Below are 21871 nucleotides of genomic sequence, written 5' to 3' on the forward strand. Positions count from 1 at the left end.
GCTGCCTTTCCGCCTGGTAGATACAGACCGTTTCTGATAGCTGATGGCCAGCGCAGTTCCCCAGTACCAATTGCCCAGTCGCCATTTCTTTTCTAAGAAAGCTGTGCCTGCGCTACACCAGCATGTCGCAGACAACATCACCCGTTCCTTGACTAAATCTGCCAGGGTACATTTCACCAGACACTTGGCCAAGGGCGTTGCATCTCGGTGACTGGTGGCTGTGGGGGAGGCGCTGCTCCACAAGTCTTGGAATCCCCAAAGCTTGCAGGACAAACCTCTACATTTAACACTTCCTCCACTGCTTCTGCCTCCTCTATCTCCTCAAGGGCCTCCACCTGCACCCTCAACCTCTGCCTTAATGAGACCCGCGTTCCAACAGTACAGAGCGAATCCCCACCACCTCTACTGCACAGCCAGGGTTCACTGCAATCAGGCAGTATTAAAATTGATATGCCTTGGAGATCGCGGTCATACAGCTGAAGAGTTGTGGACAGCTCTCCAGGCTGAGTTTGATCAATGGCTGTCCCCACTGAACCTGCATCCAGGAAAGGCACTTTGCATGGCTCACGTCCTCAACCTGGTGGTACAGCATTTTCTCTGCCACTATCCTGGCCTGGGTGAGCTGCTGCAGAAAGCACGTAAGCTGTGTGCTCATTTCTGACGTTCACACCCCTCAGGTCATCGACTTTCAACGATACAGCGGTCTTTGTCCAAGGACCTCTGTACCCTTCTGCACCATCATCTATATGCTGGAGCAGGCTTTGAATAGCTTGTGGGAGGAGATGGTGGTCCCAGAGGAAGCGCAGGATGCAAAAGGGATAACATTGTCTCTAAAGGTACCGTCACACTAAACGATATCGCTAGCGATCCGTGACGTTGCAGCGTCCTGGCTAGCGATATCGTTCAGTTTGACACACAGCAGCGATCAGAATCCTGCTGTGATGTCGTTGGTCGCTGCAAAAAGTCCAGAACTTTATTTCATCGCTGGACTTCCTGCTGACATCGCTGAATCGGCGTGTGTGACACCGATTCAGCGATGTCTTCGCTGGTAACCAGGGTAAACATCGGGTTACTAAGCGCAGGGCCGCGCTTAGTAACCCGATCTTTACCCTGGTTACCAGCGTAAAAGTAAAAAAAAAAAAAAACACTTCATACTTACATTCCGCTGTCTGTCCCCGGCGCTCTGCTTCTCTGCCCTGTGTAAGCACAGCGGCCGGAAAGCAGAGCGGTGACGTCACCGCTCTGCTTTCCGGCCGCTGTGCTCACAGTCAGTGCAGGAAAGCACAGCGCCGAGGACAGACAGCAGAAGGTAAGTATGAAGTGTTTTTTTTTTTTTTCTTTTACGCTGGTAACCAGGGTAAACATCGGGTTACTAAGCGCGGCCCTGCGCTTAGTAACCCGATGTTTACCCTGGTTACCGGGGACCTCGGGATCGTTGGTCGCTGGAGAGCTGTCTGTGTGACAGCTCTCCAGCGACCAAACAGCGACGCTGCAGCGATCCGGATCGTTGTCGGTATCGCTGCAGCATCGCTTAGTGTGACGGTACCTTAAGTTCCAGACTATCACCACACAGGCGGGTTCCAAGGGAAGGTGGATTACTATGATGGGGGGGGGGGTGATTTCAGACAAACCTGTATCGAAAGTGCAAGATCCGAGGAACAAATGGAGGAGAAAGAGGTGATGGGCGTGCAACTGTCAGATGAAGAGCATAATCCCCTCCTCTCTTGTTCGTGGTTTGCGGGAGGGGATGGAGGAAACAATCCATTGTTACCCAGCCACCAACACATGGGCTTGGACCTCATCGTAGTGCCCGACATATGAGTGCCTCCTTGCTGCAAAATGTTCCCCGTACTGTTATCATACTGCTGAAAACTGGGTTGCCACTCTGTTAGATCCACGTAATAAAAACAAATTTTTCCAGGTACTTCCTGCTCTGGAAAGGGACCTGCAAATGCTGGAGTACGGAAACACGCTTTTACACAACCCTAAGAGAGGTTTTCCCCAAGACAGCAGTCAAGCACACAGTTCGCATCGCAGCTTTAGACTTCCAACCTGCGGCATGTCAATGCCAAAACATTCTGAGGACTAAGAACGCTACACGTGTTCGAAACGCGTTCAGTGGTCCATGGCATTTTTCATTGGCAAACGCCGATCATTTGTAAGCGGCTTCTCATTTTAAAAATATCAAAATAAAGACTTTTGCTTTTATCTCCGAAGCTGGATACCTTTTTTTGCTCCTCACATTGGTCTACATCTGCTGGGTTAGCTGTAGTGAAAGACGTGTCGGTCCCAATTATACTATTTCTATTCTCGTGACATTTATTAGATTTTGGTGGTGTCAGGCCCTCATTTTTTAAAATGTGAAAACTCCAGGTTGGGTGTCCATCTGCTGGATTGGATGTATGGGAAGACCTGTCTGTCCCTATTGTACCATTTCTACTGTGGCGAAATTGATGCCACTTTGGTATTGTCTGCCAATATTTTTTGGAAATGTGAACACTCCTGGATGTGTGTTCATCTGCTGGATTGGGTGTAGTGGAAGACCTGTCGTTCCCTATTATACTATTTCTACTGTCCAGCAGAACACCCAACCGTGAGTGTTCACATTTCCAAAAATTATTGGCAGACAATACCAAAGTTTTCTCACGGTGCTAGCGGCGATCTCACTGAGGTCACGCAGTTCAGCCGGGCTGGAAACGCAGCCTCAGTGACCGGAGGTAACCTTGGTGACGTCACGGAGTCTGCACTGGACAGTCGCATCTTGGCACCGTCCAGGTTGAAAACTGTTTCCCCAAACATGGATTATGGCGTGGGCCAGAATAACTGACAGCTTAGGGATATTGTTGTTTTTTATTTTTGTTTTATTACAGGAGAATGAGGGCTTTGGTGGAATAGACGTGTGGTTGACAGGGACCCCATGCCATTTTTTAAAATAATTTAATTAAAATATGGTATGGGGACCGCTCTATTCTTGATATCCAGCCTTGTTGAAGCTGTGAGTTGCAACCCCCAACTGTGAGTTTTGTCTGGCTGGTTATCAAAAAGACAGGGAAACCCACGCCGGTTTTTTTAAAATTATTTATTTACAGAGCAGGAGCCGGCTATTGAATACTCCCATCAGCAGCTCCTGCTCTCGCTGTTATTAGTGCAGCAGATATCGGATGCTGGGAGCTGTAGTCCCATCCGCTGACACCAGTGACTGGAGGTAAACTTTATACCTCCGATCACAGCTGAGCGCTCACACTGTCTTTGGTGGGAACCGCAGCTCTCTGACCGGCAGGGATGATTTCACCGCTGATCAGAAGCGGTGTTTGCCGTGTTGTCATGCACATCACAGCGTGACAGACACACCCGGTGTTCGGGCAGCCGAACCCGAACAGTAACACGGACTTCCTAATGAAGGCCGTGGTCGGTGTTCGTGCCCGAACAGTAGGTGTTCGGTACGGACGTCAAACTTTACTGTTCGAGTTTGCCTACCTGTTGTGTCTGCCAATAATTTTTGGAAATGTGAACACTCCTGGTTGCGGCCTACTGCATGTTGCCTGTAGCAGTAGACCTCCGAGACCGTCAGTCCTCCACTTCCTTTCACTCAACTACCCGTGTTTTGTTACTATCCTTACATTTTTCTGACAATGGTTGTCTACAAAACTGATATTTGTGTCACCTGAGTGTGGCTCAACATGAAAGCAGGTAAAGGTGTTGCATGTGGTATCAAAGCTCCAAGCAAAGGAGGCCTACATCGATCCATCACCCACCTCGTCTTCCTGTGACATTCAATTGAAAGCTGTAAATGCGGTCCCAGACACCGATACCTCATGGATTGCTGCAGTGCCATGCTACAATTTGCACTGTGGGTGAATTGAGGCCACTTTCCTGGTGTCTGTCCCTCATTTTTTGTGCTTTGGGAACATTTGGGGCCATTATACGGTGCTGTGCTTGCGTTTATTTTTGCCTCCCATTGACATGAATGATGTTCGGCGAATATTCAATGAATTAATCAGCGATATTCCAAACTTAGCGATTGTAATCTGAACCGAACATTGAAATATTCGTTCATCTCTAGTCTTCACCGCTTTTCAGTGCTGATTCGGTCCTCTTCTCAATGACATGACATCAAGTCAGACTAGCTGGATCATGCATGTATTTGGGGGCCATGATAGGGGTAACATGCTGCATAGTTAGTTACACCTATCGGCCTCATTAAGAGCATTATTTCTGTATGGATGCATATGAAGAACTGGACAATATTTGGTATTGTCTCAGCACCACAGAACGTGTCCCTCTTTATCTTTTAGGCCATGTGCCCACGTTCAGGAAAGTGTGCAGAATTTTCCTGAGCAAATCCGGACTACTTTCACAGGAAATCCGCACCCGTATTTTCTTGCGTTTTTTGTGCGTGTTTTTTGCGGATATTTTGTGTTTTTTTTCCGGAGCTTCCCAATGCAATAATATAGCTGGAATCCACAAAATTAATGAACATGTTGCGTTTTTTTCCGCGATGCGTTTTATCACGGAAAAAAACGCAACATGTGCACAAAAATTGCGAAATGCATTAAAAATGATAGGATGCTTAATGTAAGCTTTTTTAAGCGTTATTGCAGCAGAAAACCACCGAAAAAACGCGAAAAGTCCGCAACGTGTGCACATATAATCAACCACAATCCAAAATTAGCACACACAAACCTCAAAAACGATAAATATACTCATTTCCCCAAAACAGAAAGGAGAAAAACCGAGGCATACGAAGATAAAAATTGTATAACAAAATTTTATTAAAGAAACAATAAAGAACAAAAATTGATGAGCCCAACGGATATATAAATACAGAAAAACTCAATAAAAACAAACAGCAACGGACCAACATGAGAAACAATAAAGAAATTGCCATACAATGGCATGGGCTATGAAATAAAGGCGCTGGAAAAAATATATATACGACCAATTATAAACATGTACCAAAATCACGACTAAAGTGCTCAGTGCTAGAGAAAAGCAGTCTCAATGGAACTGCAAATCACTAAAAGTGCTAAAGTACATGTCAAATGAACATTTACCAGCTTCCTGCCTCAAATACTGAACGCTATTGTAGCAGCCCAACCGCCATAAGGCTAATATACAAATGGATGTAACTTACATGCTGCGTACAAGTGTACCTATCCGGTCCGTGCTGCCACCCCGACAGCGCCGTTTCGCCTACCAGGCTTCTTCCATATGGGGGTAAGATGTGTGTCTATCAGAAAATCTCTCCTCTTATAGTGTGCAGTGAAATGAATTGCACCTGTGAAGTAACGCCGCATGGTACGATCCTCAATAGCGCATGCGTCGTCCAAATAGCCTCACCTGCATAGAAAAAGAGACTTCCGACCGACCGCATCTGAGACGCAAGCGTGGAACGCTCAGGTCACATGGTGAGCGGGACCGGAAGTCATTGGGAGGCTAAAGGTGAGGCATGCGCAGTATGGATCAACAGCCCCATGGTAAGTATAGGTACTATCGCAATACACAGTCGCTAAGTGACATGAATTACTAACATGTGAAGACTTAATAACTGCATCTACAGACAAGTGAATAAGATAGTGTAAGATGAGCAATTATGCATCAGCCGCAACAAATATAATATAAAACGCCAAAAAAGGCGCCTGATATGAATATGGGACAATACAGAAAAAGGGACTATATAAAAAGAATAGCATATATATATATAGGACAATACAGAAAGGGACAATATAAAAAGGATGATATATATATATATAGCCATGATGTGTGCCGGTAACACTGTGAAAGTGATCACAATATTACCGCAGAGAAACGTCACGATTTGCAAGACGCTATACAGGATAAAAAGAAGTGTCTATATATGAATAGTCACCAACACCTATAAACTACCCCTATACATCCTGCTACCAGAATATAAATGCTAATACGTGATAAATATAAGAGTGCAACATACGCAGTGTGAATAAACTATTTTAAGTAAAATCGCAATACCTACTTCACTAGGTGACATGATTTGCTGCCATGTGAACAATTGTCAATATCTAAACCAACATAGACATGAAATAAGCTACAATTTGCCGCAAAAACACGGCAAGGATAAACAAAAAGTGCAAATATGTATAGCAGCACCTGTAAATTACTCGATGCATACAGGTGAAAAATATATTACAAATTATGGTACAATAAAATGCACTAAATAAACGTGAACCACTGGAATGTGGTCCACTGGCGAAAATCCTACAATCTGCGACAATCAATATAAAAAAACAACCTAGACACCAATGGACCATACAGCCACACTAGTGTCAGGTAAGTCTGTACCCACAATATAAGGACACAGCGAATTCATACACAGTAGAACAAACTGACACTACAAGTAAATAAATATAGGAGAAACGTCCATGATGAACTCCAACCAAACTTCTTATCATGAATTTTGATAGTAGATTTCACCAAAAGATGATACGGTCCATGGAATATTTCAGATCCTGAGGCAGATCTCTTTCATCCTGACGAAATCAAACGGAACCTCTCAGAAATGTCACCATAATAAGAAACGATGGGCTAAAATCCAACTGACAAAAATAAAACAATAAATATCAAAACAATAAACACACATATGATTAAAATCCGGAAACAGGATGTACTTCAAATATCACCTAAAGTAAGGGATGGCACAGAAAAAGAGCAGGTGGGGCCTAAATTTATAAAAAGGAACTAAATCCCATAGTTTCATTAAGACCTTGTGGTGTTAAAGTGCCAAGTTGGTATATCCACCTACTCTCCTTCTGCGCCAAAACTTTCCCCAAATTACCCCCTCTGCAATTCAGAACAACCTGATCAATAGCTTTGATCTTAAGGCCTGTTGGATTAGAGTTGTGAAAAAGTCTGAAATGTCTGGGAAGGGTCTTCAACATACTCACGTCTTCAGCCGCCGCAGCTTTCTCAATATCGAGCACATGTTCTCTGGTGCGTAATTTGAGCTCTCTAGTTGTTAATCCAATATATACCTTTCTGCAGGGACATTCGGCATGGTATATAACCCCTTTTGACACACATGATAGATTTTTCCAAATGGAATAAGTCCTAGAGCCATCATGGTTGCAGAAAGATTGACTTTTACTATGGTTACTGCACGCCTTACACCTATTACATGGGAAAAAACCCTTTCTAGTAGATGCAGATGCTCCAGATGTGTTATCTTTGTTTGAAAAGTGGCTGTGTACCAACATATCTTTCAGATTTTTGCAACGTTTTGGCACTAAAGATGGATGTTTTGGTAAGATATTTTTCAAAATTGGATCACAAAACAACACATTCCAATGTTTGTGCAAAATAGACGTAAGCTCCGATCACTGTTTGTTGTAATTAGTAATGAACCTCACTTGGTCATTCTTTCATTGACTAACCGGAAAATCACGTCTTCCATAGAGTAGTTCTTCCCTTGGCATTTTGGACGCCCTTCTGCAGCCCCTTTTTATCTGCCTATTACTATATCCTCGATCTTGAAAACGGCAGGCCAAATCTTGTGATTGTCTTTGATAATCCTCTTCATTAGAGCAGATCTTTTTTACCCTCAAGAATTGTCCTATCGGGATACCATTGATTGTAGGCTTAAAATGCGATGATGAGGCATGCAGAAGGGTATTCGTTGCCATGGGTTTTCTGTGTACATCAGTAATGATTTTGCCACTTGGGGACACCAAGATTTTGAGGTCCAGGAATTCCAGAGATCTGCCACTTTTATACGTGAGATTAATGTTGTAGTTGTTAGAATTAAGTTTTTTCATCAATGTCACAAGTTGGTCGTCACTGCCTTCCCAGATGAAAAGGATGTCGTCGTTATAACGACTCCATCCATGTACGAAATTAATTTCCTCTATCTGGTCATTCCGGAAAACCTCTCTTTCCCAATATCCCATGAATAGATTGGCGTATGCAGAGGCGCAAGTTGCGCCCATGGCAGTACCTTGTTTTTGAAGAAAAATATTTTTATTAAAAATAAAACAATTATGCTCAAGGACAAATTTCAACAAAATCAAAATCAAATCTATCAATGATTTCTCCAAATTACTCCCATTATTTACATGAGAGTAATTTGGAGAAATCATTGATGGCAACCCATGGCAACGAATACCCTTCTGCATGCCTCATCATCGCATTTTAAGCCTACAATCAATGGTATCCCGATAGGACAATTCTTGAGGGTAAAAAAGATCTGCTCTAATGAAGAGGATTATCAAAGACAATCACAAGATTTGGCCTGCCGTTTTCAAGATTGAGGATATAGTAATAGGCAGATAAAAAGGGGCTGCAGAAGGGCGTCCAAAATGCCAAGGGAAGAACTACTCTATGGAAGACATGATTTTCCGGTTAGTCAACGAAAGAATGACCAAGTGAGGTTCATTACTAATTACAACAAACGGTCGGAGCTTACGTCTATTTTGCACAAACATTGGAATGTGTTGTTTTGTGATCCAATTTTGAAAAATATCTTACCAAAACATCCATCTTTAGTGCCAAAACGTTGCAAAAATCTGAAAGATATGTTGGTACACAGCCACTTTTCAAACAAAGATAACACATCTGGAGCATCTGCATCTACTAGAAAGGGTTTTTTCCCATGTAATAGGTGTAAGGCGTGCAGTAACCATAGTAAAAGTCAATCTTTCTGCAACCATGATGGCTCTAGGACTTATTCCATTTGGAAAAATCTATCATGTGTGTCAAAAGGGGTTATATACCATGCCGAATGTCCCTGCAGAAAGGTATATATTGGATTAACAACTAGAGAGCTCAAATTACGCACCAGAGAACATGTGCTCGATATTGAGAAAGCTGCGGCGGCTGAAGACGTGAGTATGTTGAAGACCCTTCCCAGACATTTCAGACTTTTTCACAACTCTAATCCAACAGGCCTTAAGATCAAAGCTATTGATCAGGTTGTTCTGAATTGCAGAGGGGGTAATTTGGGGAAAGTTTTGGCGCAGAAGGAGAGTAGGTGGATATACCAACTTGGCACTTTAACACCACAAGGTCTTAATGAAACTATGGGATTTAGTTCCTTTTTATAAATTTAGGCCCCACCTGCTCTTTTTCTGTGCCATCCCTTACTTTAGGTGATATTTGAAGTACATCCTGTTTCCGGATTTTAATCATATGTGTGTTTATTGTTTTGATATTTATTGTTTTATTTTTGTCAGTTGGATTTTAGCCCATCGTTTCTTATTATGGTGACATTTCTGAGAGGTTCCGTTTGATTTCGTCAGGATGAAAGAGATCTGCCTCAGGATCTGAAATATTCCATGGACCGTATCATCTTTTGGTGAAATCTACTATCAAAATTCATGATAAGAAGTTTGGTTGGAGTTCATCATGGACGTTTCTCCTATATTTATTTACTTGTAGTGTCAGTTTGTTCTACTGTGTATGAATTCGCTGTGTCCTTATATTGTGGGTACAGACTTACCTGACACTAGTGTGGCTGTATGGTCCATTGGTGTCTAGGTTGTTTTTTTATATTGATTGTCGCAGATTGTAGGATTTTCGCCAGTGGACCACATTCCAGTGGTTCACGTTTATTTAGTGCATTTTATTGTACCATAATTTGTAATATATTTTTCACCTGTATGCATCGAGTAATTTACAGGTGCTGCTATACATATTTGCACTTTTTGTTTATCCTTGCCGTGTTTTTGCGGCAAATTGTAGCTTATTTCATGTCTATGTTGGTTTAGATATTGACAATTGTTCACATGGCAGCAAATCATGTCACCTAGTGAAGTAGGTATTGCGATTTTACTTAAAATAGTTTATTCACACTGCGTATGTTGCACTCTTATATTTATCACGTATTAGCATTTATATTCTGGTAGCAGGATGTATAGGGGTAGTTTATAGGTGTTGGTGACTATTCATATATAGACACTTCTTTTTATCCTGTATAGCGTCTTGCAAATCGTGACGTTTCTCTGCGGTAATATTGTGATCACTTTCACAGTGTTACCGGCACACATCATGGCTATATACAGTGGGGCAAAAAAGTATTTAGTCAGTCAGCAATAGTGCAAGTTCCACCACTTAAAAAGATGAGAGGCATCTGTAATTTACATCATAGGTAGACCTCAACTATGGGAGACAAACTGAGAAAAAAAAATCCAGAAAATCACATTGTCTGTTTTTTTAACAATTTATTTGCATATTATGGTGGAAAATAAGTATTTGGTCAGAAACAAACAATCAAGATTTCTGGCTCTCACAGACCTGTAACTTCTTCTTTAAGAGTCTCCTCTTTCCTCCACTCATTACCTGTAGTAATGGCACCTGTTTAAACTTGTTATCAGTATAAAAAGACACCTGTGCATACCCTCAAACAGTCTGACTCCAAAGTCCACTATGGTGAAGACCAAAGAGCTGTCAAAGGACACCAGAAACAAAATTGTAGCCCTGCACCAGGCTGGGAAGACTGAATCTGAAATAGCCAACCAGCTTGGAGTGAAGAAATCAACAGTGGGAGCAATAATTAGAAAATGGAAGACATACAAGACCACTGATAATCTCCCTCGATCTGGGGCTCCACGCAAAATCCCTCCCCGTGGGGTCAGAATGATTACAAGAACGGTGAGCAAAAATCCCAGAACCACGCGAGGGGACCTAGTGAATGAACTGCAGAGAGCTGGGACCAATGTAACAAGGCCTACCATAAGTAACACACTACGCCACCATGGACTCAGATCCTGCAGTGCCAGACGTGTCCCAATGCTTAAGCCAGTACATGTCCGGGCCCGTCTGAAGTTTGCTAGAGAGCATTTGGATGATCCAGAGGAGTTTTGGGAGAATGTCCTATGGTCTGATGAAACCAAACTGGAACTGTTTGGTAGAAACACAACTTGTCGTGTTTGGAGGAAAAAGAATACTGAGTTGCATCCATCAAACACCATACCTACTGTAAAGCATGGTGATGGAAACATCATGCTTTGGGGCTGTTTCTCTGCAAAGGGGCCAGGACGACTGATCTGGGTACATGAAAGAATGAATGGGGCCATGTATCGTGAGATTTTGAGTGCAAACCTCCTTCCATCAGCAAGGGCATTGAAGATGAAACGTGGCTGGGTCTTTCAACATGACAATGATCCAAAGCACACCGCCAGGGCAACGAAGGAGTGGCTTCGTAAGAAGCATTTCAAGGTCCTGGAGTGGCCTAGCCAGTCTCCCAGATCTCAACCCTATAGAAAACCTTTGGAGGGAGTTGAAAGTCCGTGTTGCTAAGCGAAAAGCCAAAAACATCACTGCTCTAGAGGAGATCTGCATGGAGGAATGGGCCAACATACCAACAACAGTGTGTGGCAATCTTGTGAAGACTTACAGAAAACGTTTGACCTCTGTCATTGCCAACAAAGAATATATTACAAAGTATCGAGATGAAATTTTGTTTCTGACCAAATACTTATTTTCCACCATAATATGCAAATAAAATGTTAAAAAAAACAGACAATGTGATTTTCTGGATTTTTTTTCTCAGTTTGTCTCCCATAGTTGAGGTCTACCTATGATGTAAATTACAGATGCCTCTCATCTTTTTAAGTGGTGGAACTTGCACTATTGCTGACTGACTAAATACTTTTTTGCCCCACTGTATATATATATATATAATCCTTTTTATATTGTCCCTTTCTGTATTGTCCTATATATATATATATATATATATATATATATATATATATATATATATATATGCTATTCTTTTTATATAGTCCCTTTTTCTGTATTGTCCCATATTCATATCAGGCGCCTTTTTTGGCGTTTTATATTATATTTGTTGCGGCTGATGCATAATTGCTCATCTTACACTATCTTATTCACTTGTCTGTAGATGCAGTTATTAAGTCTTCACATGTTAGTAATTCATGTCACTTAGCGACTGTGTATTGCGATAGTACCTATACTTACCATGGGGCTGTTGATCCATACTGCGCATGCCTCACCCTTAGCCTCCCGATGACTTCCGGTCCCGCTCACCATGTGACCTGAGCGTTCCACGCTTGCGTCTCAGATGCGGTCGGTCGGAAGTCTCTTTTTCTATGCAGGTGAGGCTATTTGGACGACGCATGCGCTATTGAGGATCGTACCATGTGGCGTTACTTCACAGGTGCAATTCATTTCACTGCACACTATAAGAGGAGAGATTTTCTGATAGACACACATCTTACCCCCATATGGAAGAAGCCTGGTAGGCGAAACGGCGCTGTCGGGGTGGCAGCACGGACCGGATAGGTACACTTGTACGCAGCATGTAAGTTACATCCATTTGTATATTAGCCTTATGGCGGTTGGGCTGCTACAATAGCGTTCAGTATTTGAGGCAGGAAGCTGGTAAATGTTCATTTGACATGTACTTTAGCACTTTTAGTGATTTGCAGTTCCATTGAGACTGCTTTTCTCTAGCACTGAGCACTTTAGTCGTGATTTTGGTACATGTTTATAATTGGTCGTATATATATTTTTTCCAGCGCCTTTATTTCATAGCCCATGCCATTGTATGGCAATTTCTTTATTGTTTCTCATGTTGGTCCGTTGCTGTTTGTTTTTATTGAGTTTTTCTGTATTTATATATCCGTTGGGCTCATCAATTTTTGTTCTTTATTGTTTCTTTAATAAAATTTTGTTATACAATTTTTATCTTCGTATGCCTCGGTTTTTCTCCTTTCTGTTTTGGGGAAATGAGTATATTTAACGTGTGCACATAGCCTTAGAGTTGCAAAGCTTGCATTATAGGAACATTTATTTAAAGGAATAAGGGGAAAATACATTTTACTGGGAAGCACAGTTAAACAGCCGTATAAATACAGATGTCGATTGCATCACAATGCTCTGACTGGCTGTCGGCTCTCCTGACCTAGAGTGACAGCATGTAATTCTATAAGGAGAGCTGCCGGACAGTCTGAACATTGCAGTTCGATTATCATCCGTGTTATATGGCCGTCTGAATGCTCCCTTAATATTACATTCAGCAGAGAGATTAGAGGTGCTATGCAAGCCCCCTGCTGTGCTGACTGTAATCTCTTGTAACAAGTAAGCCCACCTTTCCCTCTGAACCTGCTCTCCACTAATGTGTCCTCAGGGTGGAGCTGTTGCTCCATGTGTTTCTAGGACATGGCGCCCTCATGCTTATTCACAGAGTGGAGCACAGTGCTCACCCAGGGAAAAGGTGGCTTTGCTATTTTGTGAGTGTTTAAGCTTTGTCCTCACCGACTCCTCTTGTCCTCAGAGAGTAGCGCAAGAACATCTGCAGCTTAACCCAAACTGATCTTTTTTTAGCAGGGTATTTTGCTCGTATGATGTGACCGGCTTATTACTTTCAGAGTGTCTTGTGAAATGCAACATTTGATAACTGCAGCTATTATACCCAGAGTTGTGTTTGCTTCGGTATCAATTTATAGTATTAAATGTAGTGTATATTTACATTCACACACTTGTAATTAATAACTTGTGTGTAAATATGTGTCCTCTATCTTTTGCTAACAATACCAGTAAGGGCCCATGCCAAAATGAGCAAATGATAAACAACAAGCTGGTCAGATTGTGGCAACTTAGTAAAACTACGAAGCACCTGCAAAAATGAGGGATCTCACTCAGAATTCATAATAAATGGACGATTTGATCGTTTTATTTAAAAAAAAAAAAACAATACAGTATTTAAGGATTTGTCATGCCAACAAAATATGTGACAGTCACTGGTCAGATGTGAGTAGTTCCCAATGACACATTACACCTAGGGGATGAGCGAATAGTTTTGGATAAGAGCCTATCCGAATAGTTATAGCACTTGCCGAATAGCTGCCTCGGTAAGCTGGGTACCTGATAATCAACTGTTTGCCTCCTCAGCTGCATGTGTCACGGCTGTGTGACAGACATAACAATCAGGCTCTCCATACATGTGTTATGACTGCAGCTGACACATGCAGCTGCGGAGCCCAACAGCTGATTATCAGGAGCGCTCCAGGTAGCTGGGTTACCGAGGCAGCTCTTATCCAAACCTATTACATCAACCATAATTACAACACAATACCCAGTAGTAAGTATCATTACCTAGACAGTGACGTGTTTGAGCCTAGTTCTACATAAATGGACTAAATCAGTAAAATATAATAGCAGCAATGTTAAAAACAAGAAAGTGTTTGACCCTGATTCATCATGGTGTTTTCGCCTGAATTGTGGTGTAAAACTCCTTCAAATGTCGCAAAATTTTTGCACAGCACAAATTTGCAGAAAAATTTAGTGACTTGTCACTCCAGTTTTGGCTAACTCCACCAAAATGGGTGGGTCAGGGTAGGGAAGGGCAAGACAAAGCCCACCTGATAAATGAAATAAAAGTTGCGGCGTACCTTACCCAGATACCCATTCTTTATTAAGATGCCTTAAACAGGATCAGCTATCACTTGCTTGAAAAAAAATGAGTTAAGTAACTTATAAATCCTTGAGTTCCCCTGATTCTGCCACTTCTTATGCTGTACCCTGTCACTCCATTGCAGAAATATTCACATCTGTTTATTCTGCAATATAGTATATGAAATCTCTACTTGCAGTTCAACGGAGCTTTTCTTCAGAGTCTCTCCTTGAGGCGTGCACATTCACATTCTCTCAGACTCTGCCAATTTCAGCTTAGCAATGTCAGAGATTGCAAGATCAGGAATCAAAGGAGAGCAGGGTGTTTAAATGGTATTTGGCTCAATTTTTTAAGCAAGTGACAGATCCTTTTCAAAGTGAAATTGACAGTAGGATCAACCCTACTAAGCCATATGGTCATGTAGGTCAGAGGAAGCTGAATAACATAATACCTTGATGTCTGTGATTTGATATCTTATTCCAGAGAAATCCATGTTTCTTAATATGTAAATAAGCTGTTCAGATCTATGGGCCGGATGTAGATCTTGCAGAGAGTCTGCCTCCAGAGCTTATTTTAAATGAAAAGGGGCATTACCAGTAATGACTGACCTTCTGTTCTCCTGCTCCACATGTCTCACACTGGTAACATCCCCTTCCATTAAAAATAAGCTCCACAGGAAGATCTCAAGGAGATCTATGTCCAGCCCATAGATCTTAACAGCTCATTTACTTCTCTGGAATAAGACATTGGATAGCAGATATTAAGGTACCATTTTAGTCAGCTTCTTATGACCTACATGCTCATATAGATGACATAGGAAGGTTGATGATCCTATTAAAAAATTTCCTTTAAGACATCTTAATACAGGCTGGGAAATGGTTGGTGTGCAATTCAGAAGTTGATTGGTTTGTTGTGTGATTGCCATTTCTCCAAGGTGACCGAGGAGACTATTTTCAACATGACAATGCCAGGCCACACTTTGCTTGTGCTTTTGTATGTATCCTGCGTCACCTAGACATACTACCATGGCCTGAAGTGTCTCTGGACTTGTCTGACATCAACCACATCTGTGACAGTTGCAAAGGTAGCTGCCAGCAGTGGGTCTTGATGATTCCACCAAGTGCATTCAGCATGGCAGAACATTCCTCAGTCAACCATTAGTAACCTCATAGACAGCAGCCAAGGAGTGTGGCTGCCGTCACACTAGCAGTATTTGGTCCGTATTTTACATCAGTATTTGTAAGCCAAAACCAGGAGTGGAACAATTAGAGAAAAAGTATAATAGAAACATATGCACCACTTCTACATTTATCACCCACTCCTGGTTTTGGCTTACAAATACTGATGTAAAATACTGCTGACCAAATACTGCTAGTGTGACGGCAGCCTTAGTGTGGGTATTTCTACACGTGTACTCATACTGAATAAATCAAGTTGTAAAAATTTTATTTCCATCACTGGAATGTCAGTGACATGCTATAATAACTTTTCCTTCTATGTGTTCCAATTTCAATGTTGTAAATTTTTTGATAAGAACGAAGGATAACGGAAAGGTATAAAGCTCGCTAATAATCTGGGACAGCTGTGCTTGCTTAGTCTTCAGTGCACATACGAACAGTAAAAATTCAGGTGTGAGATGGCAAAGTAGTAAGGAAAGTCTGATTCTAAAAAGTCTGCTCTGGAACATTAGTACGAAAGTGCTGAGCCTTCTTCAGAGCTTTATGCTGAAATAATAACTGCGTAGATGGAGATACCTTACTCTATAAAATATTGAGCTTCGTCAGCAACGTGACCGTACACATCAAACAACAGTCAGACATTAATGAGTAATGGGGACAAATTCATTAATCAGATTCAAGCCTGATCTGGGAACGCGCTGCCGAGCGACAGAAGGGGACGAATCTCTTAGCACCATTCTGTTCATTTGTGCCTGTCTGACTTAACCAAGACTCTGTCCATTAACCCATTGGCCTGCTAGAGGCGAGCTGGAAATTTGCATGATAAAGGTATATTGTCCTAAAGTAACCGATGTACTACACGCAGCTGAAAAAGATGTCAGAAGAGAAAGCAAGGAGTCATAGGCAGCGTCTGATGCCAGGCTTTAAGGATCCAAGCGAAACCCTCTGTCTGTCAGCCGTCACAGCTGGAAAGATTACCGTAGTTATTGAGAAAGTGCAGGAACGGTAAATGACATTGTCCTTTTATTTAGGCTGCTTTGTAAAACAGAATCCCCAGAATATACAAATGTTTCACATGAATAATAATCCTTTTATGTTCATAACACAGGATGAAATTCACAAAGTGCATCTAAGCGGAGCTTCACTTAATTCTTTTTATATAAAATTCTGACATTTCTGAGAATAATATTAGCCATTAATTAATGTCCTTTATCTGTTTTTATATAACTTGTGCTGCAATTATTCTCATTCTGGCAGCTGTATACAGTGTAGTGTATTGTGGGCATTTGACTTGTGCTACTCAATCATACTGACACCTATGGCATCTGTGGCTTTGTACTTTTCTGTCTGATTCGACCCCCATATGTGAGCCATAACGACCCGCTATGATAAACCAGGCTGAACCATGCATTACATGGTTGTCCAATCATTTTTAGTCCACATGTCTTGACCAGCTATGTGAGCTGATCACCTGGGGTTAAAAAGACTGGAGATACTGCTGAACTTGGGACAGTTTCTGAAGACACAAAAGAGAATAGTAAAACCAAAAACACTCAGTTTGAAAAAATGTTGCAGTAATCCGCAAGTGCTAGTAAAAGTTGTAAAAAACAGGGTATTTGGTTGATACGTTTTTTGCAAAAAATGTATACTAAGCTGCTCTACCAATCTTCACGGTATACCCTTATCAGAGCAGTCCTAACTAATGTATGCAATCCCTATCTGATGTATTTAAAAACCTGATCATCTGTATATAACCTGTGTGAACAGGGTTCAGAGAGGAAAAATCCATGTGTGCATACAGGGTAGAACAGCTTTTGTGCAGATAGCCCAAGAGGAGTGGTGGAACTCCCCAGTCTTGTAGACACAAGAGAACAATTATGGAAACAGGAACACATGGGCTACTTGCACAGTGAACAAGTCTGTATGATCATGTTCACACACCACCAAGAAACCTGAAGACACAAAAGAGAATAGTAAAACCAAAAAACACTCAGTTTGAAAAAATGTTGTAGTAATCCGCAAGTGCTAGTAAAAGATGTAAAAAACAGGGTATTTGGTTGATACGTTTTTTGCAAAAAATGTATACTAAGCTGCTCTACCAATCTTCACGGTATACCCTTATCAGAGCAGTCCTAACTAATGTATGCAATCCCTATCTGATGTATTTAAAAACCTGATCATCTGTATATAACCTGTGTGAACAGGGTTCAGAGAGGAAAAATCCATGTGTGCATACAGGGTAGAACAGCTTTTGTGCAGATAGCCCAAGAGGAGTGGTGGAACTCCCCTGTCTTGTAGACACAAGAGAACAATTATGGAAACAGGAACACATGGGCTACTTGCACAGTGAACAAGTCTGTATGATCATGTTCACACACCACCAAGAAACCTGAAGACACAAAAGAGAATAGTAAAACCAAAAACACTCAGTTTGAAAAAATGTTGCAGTAATCCGCAAGTGCTAGTAAAAGATGTAAAAAACAGGGTATTTGGTTGATACGTTTTTTGCAAAAAATGTATACTAAGCTGCTCTACCAATCTTCACGGTATACCCTTATCAGAGCAGTCCTAACTAATGTATGCAATCCCTATCTGATGTATTTAAAAACCTGATCATCTGTATATAACCTGTGTGAACAGGGTTCAGAGAGGAAAAATCCATGTGTGCATACAGGGTAGAACAGCTTTTGTGCAGATAGCCCAAGAGGAGTGGTGGAACTCCCCAGTCTTGTAGACACAAGAGAACAATTATGGAAACAGGAACACATGGGCTACTTGCACAGTGAACAAGTCTGTATGATCATGTTCACACACCACCAAGAAACCTGAAGACACAAAAGAGAATAGTAAAACCAAAAACACTCAGTTTGAAAAAATGTTGCAGTAATCCGCAAGTGCTAGTAAAATACGTATCAACCAAATACCCTGTTTTTTACACCTTTTACTAGCACTTGCGGATTACTGCAACATTTTTTCAAACTGAGTGTTTTTGGTTTTACTATTCTCTTTTGTGTCTTCAGGTTTCTTGGTGGTGTGTGAACATGATCATACAGACTTGTTCACTGTGCAAGTAGCCCATGTGTTCCTGTTTCCATAATTGTTCTCTTGTGTCTACAAGACTGGGGAGTTCCACCACTCCTCTTGGGCTATCTGCACAAAAGCTGTTCTACCCTGTATGCACACATGGATTTTTCCTCTCTGAACCCTGTTCACACAGGTTATATACAGATGATCAGGTTTTTAAATACATCAGATAGGGATTGCATACATTAGTTAGGACTGCTCTGATAAGGGTATACCGTGAAGATTGGTAGAGCAGCTTAGTATACATTTTTTGCAAAAAACGTATCAACCAAATACCCTGTTTTTTACATCTTTTACTAGCACTTGCGGATTACTGCAACATTTTTTCAAACTGAGTGTTTTTGGTTTTACTATTCTCTTTTGTGTCTTCAGGTTTCTTGGTGGTGTGTGAACATGATCATACAGACTTGTTCACTGTGCAAGTAGCCCATGTGTTCCTGTTTCCATAATTGTTCTCTTGTGTCTACAAGACTGGGGAGTTCCACCACTCCTCTTGGGCTATCTGCACAAAAGCTGTTCTACCCTGTATGCACACATGGATTTTTCCTCTCTGAACCCTGTTCACACAGGTTATATACAGATGATCAGGTTTTTAAATACATCAGATAGGGATTGCATACATTAGTTAGGACTGCTCTGATAAGGGTATACCGTGAAGATTGGTAGAGCAGCTTAGTATACATTTTTTGCAAAAAACGTATCAACCAAATACCCTGTTTTTTACATCTTTTACTAGCACTTGCGGATTACTGCAACATTTTTTCAAACTGAGTGTTTTTGGTTTTACTATTCTCTTTTGTGTCTTCAGGTTTCTTGGTGGTGTGTGAACATGATCATACAGACTTGTTCACTGTGCAAGTAGCCCATGTGTTCCTGTTGGGACAGTTTCTATAGACTGGAGATACTGCTGAACTGGGGACAGTTTCTATAGACTGGAGATACTGCTGAACTGGGGACAGTTTCTATAGACTAGAGATACTGCTGAACTTGGGACAGTTTCTATAAAGACTGGAGATACTGCTGAACTTGGGACAGTTTATATAGACTGGAGATACTGCTGAACTTGGGACAGTTTCTATAAAGACTGGAGATACTGCTGAACTTGGGACAGTTTCTATAAAGACTGGAGATACTGCTGAACTTTTGACAGTTTCTATAAAGACTGGAGATACTGGTGAACTTGGGACAGTTTCTATAGACTGGAGATACTGCTGAACTTGGGACAGTTTCTGTAGACTGGGGATACTGCTGATCTTGGGACAGTATCTATAGACTGGAGATACTGCTGAACTTGGGACAGTTTCTGTAGACTGGAGATACTGCTGAACTTGGGACAGTATCTATAGACTGGAGATACTGCTGAACTTGGGACAGTTTCTGTAGACTGGAGATACTGCTGAACTTGGGACAGTTTCTATAGACTGGAGATACTGCTGAACTTGGGACAGTTTCTATAGACTGGAGACACTGCTGAACTTGGGACAGTTTCTGTAGACTGGAGATACTGCTGAACTTGGGACAGTTTCTATAGACTGGAGATACTGCTGAACTTGGGACAGGTTCTATAAAGACTGGAGATACTGCTGAACTTGGGACAGTTTCTATAGACTGGAGATACTGCTGAACTTGGGACAGTTTCTGTAGACTGGGGTACTGCTGAATTTGGGACAGTTTCTATAAAGACTGGAAAAACTGCTGAACTTGGGACAGTTTCTATAGACTGGAGATTCTGCTGAACTTGGGACAGTTTCTATAGACTGGAGATTCTGCTGAACTTGGGACAGTTTCTATAAAGACTGGAGATACTGCTGAACTTGGGGCAGTTTCTATAGACTGGAAGTACTGCTGAACTTGGGACAGTTTCTTTAGACTGGGGATTCTGCTGAACTTGGGACAGTTTCTATAGACTGGAGATACTGCTGATCTTGGGACAGTTTCTATAAAGACTGGATATACTGCTGAACTTGGGACAGTTTCTATAGACTGGAGATACTGCTGAACTTGAGACAGTTTCTTTATACTGGGGATACTGCTGAACTTGGGACAGTTTCTATAGACTGGAGATACTGCTGATCTTGGGACAGTTTCTATAAAGACTGGAGATACTGCTGAACTTGGGACAGTTTCTATAGACTGGAGATACTGCTGAACTTGGGACAGTTTCTATAAACTGGAGATACTGCTGAACTTGGGACAGTTTCTTTAGACTGGAGATTCTGCTGATCTTGGGACAGTTTCTTTAGACTGGAGATACTGCTGAACTTGGGACAGTTTCCATATAGACTGGAGATACTGCTGAACTTGGGACAGTTTCTTTATACTGGGGATACTGCTGAACTTGGGACAGTTTCTATAGACTGGAGATACTGCTGAACTTGGGACAGTTTCTATAAACTGGAGATACTGCTGAACTTGGGACAGTTTCTTTAGACTGGAGATACTGCTGAACTTGGGACAGTTTCTTTAGACTGGAGATACTGCTGAACTTGGGACAGTTTCTATATAGACTGGAGATACTGCTGAACTTGGGACAGTTTCTATAGACTGGAGATTCTGCTGAACTTGGGACAGTTTCTATAGTCTGGAGATACTGCTGAACTTGGGACAGTTTCTTTAGACTGGGGATACTGCTGAACTTGGGACAGTTTCTATAGTCTGGAGATACTGCTGAACTTGGGACAGTTTCTATAAAGACTGGAGATACTGCTGAACTTGGGACAGTTTCTATAGACTGGAGATTCTGCTGAACTTGGGACAGTTCTATAGACTGGAGATACTGCTGAACTTGGGACAGTTTCTATAGACTGGAGATACTGCTGAGCTTGGGACAGTTTCTATAGACTGGAGATACTGCTGAACTTGGGCCACTTTCTATTTTAAAAGTGCTTGATGTACTGAAGTAACCCCTTTAAGGGGCTTGTATGATATTAGTCTAAATGTTTTCCCTAAAATAGCGCAACTCAATCCCTGCCTTTATATTGTGAGTCGTGACTGTTAAGTTACTAAGTGTTGTGTGATTACATTTTAAAGGTAGTCTATCACCAAGTTTTTGCCCTCACCTCTGAGAGCAGCATGATGTAGGGGCAGAGATCCTGATTCCAGCGATTTATAACTTACATTACTTGGTGCTGCAGTTAAAATTTTCTCTGTTACAGGTCTAGCAGTTCTCTGAATGCTGAGCCCTGTATAAAGTGCTGCACTTTATATACATGCTCAGTAATGACTA

Source organism: Ranitomeya imitator, chromosome 7 (assembly GCF_032444005.1).
Source record: "Ranitomeya imitator isolate aRanImi1 chromosome 7, aRanImi1.pri, whole genome shotgun sequence".
NCBI lineage: Eukaryota > Metazoa > Chordata > Amphibia > Anura > Dendrobatidae > Ranitomeya > Ranitomeya imitator.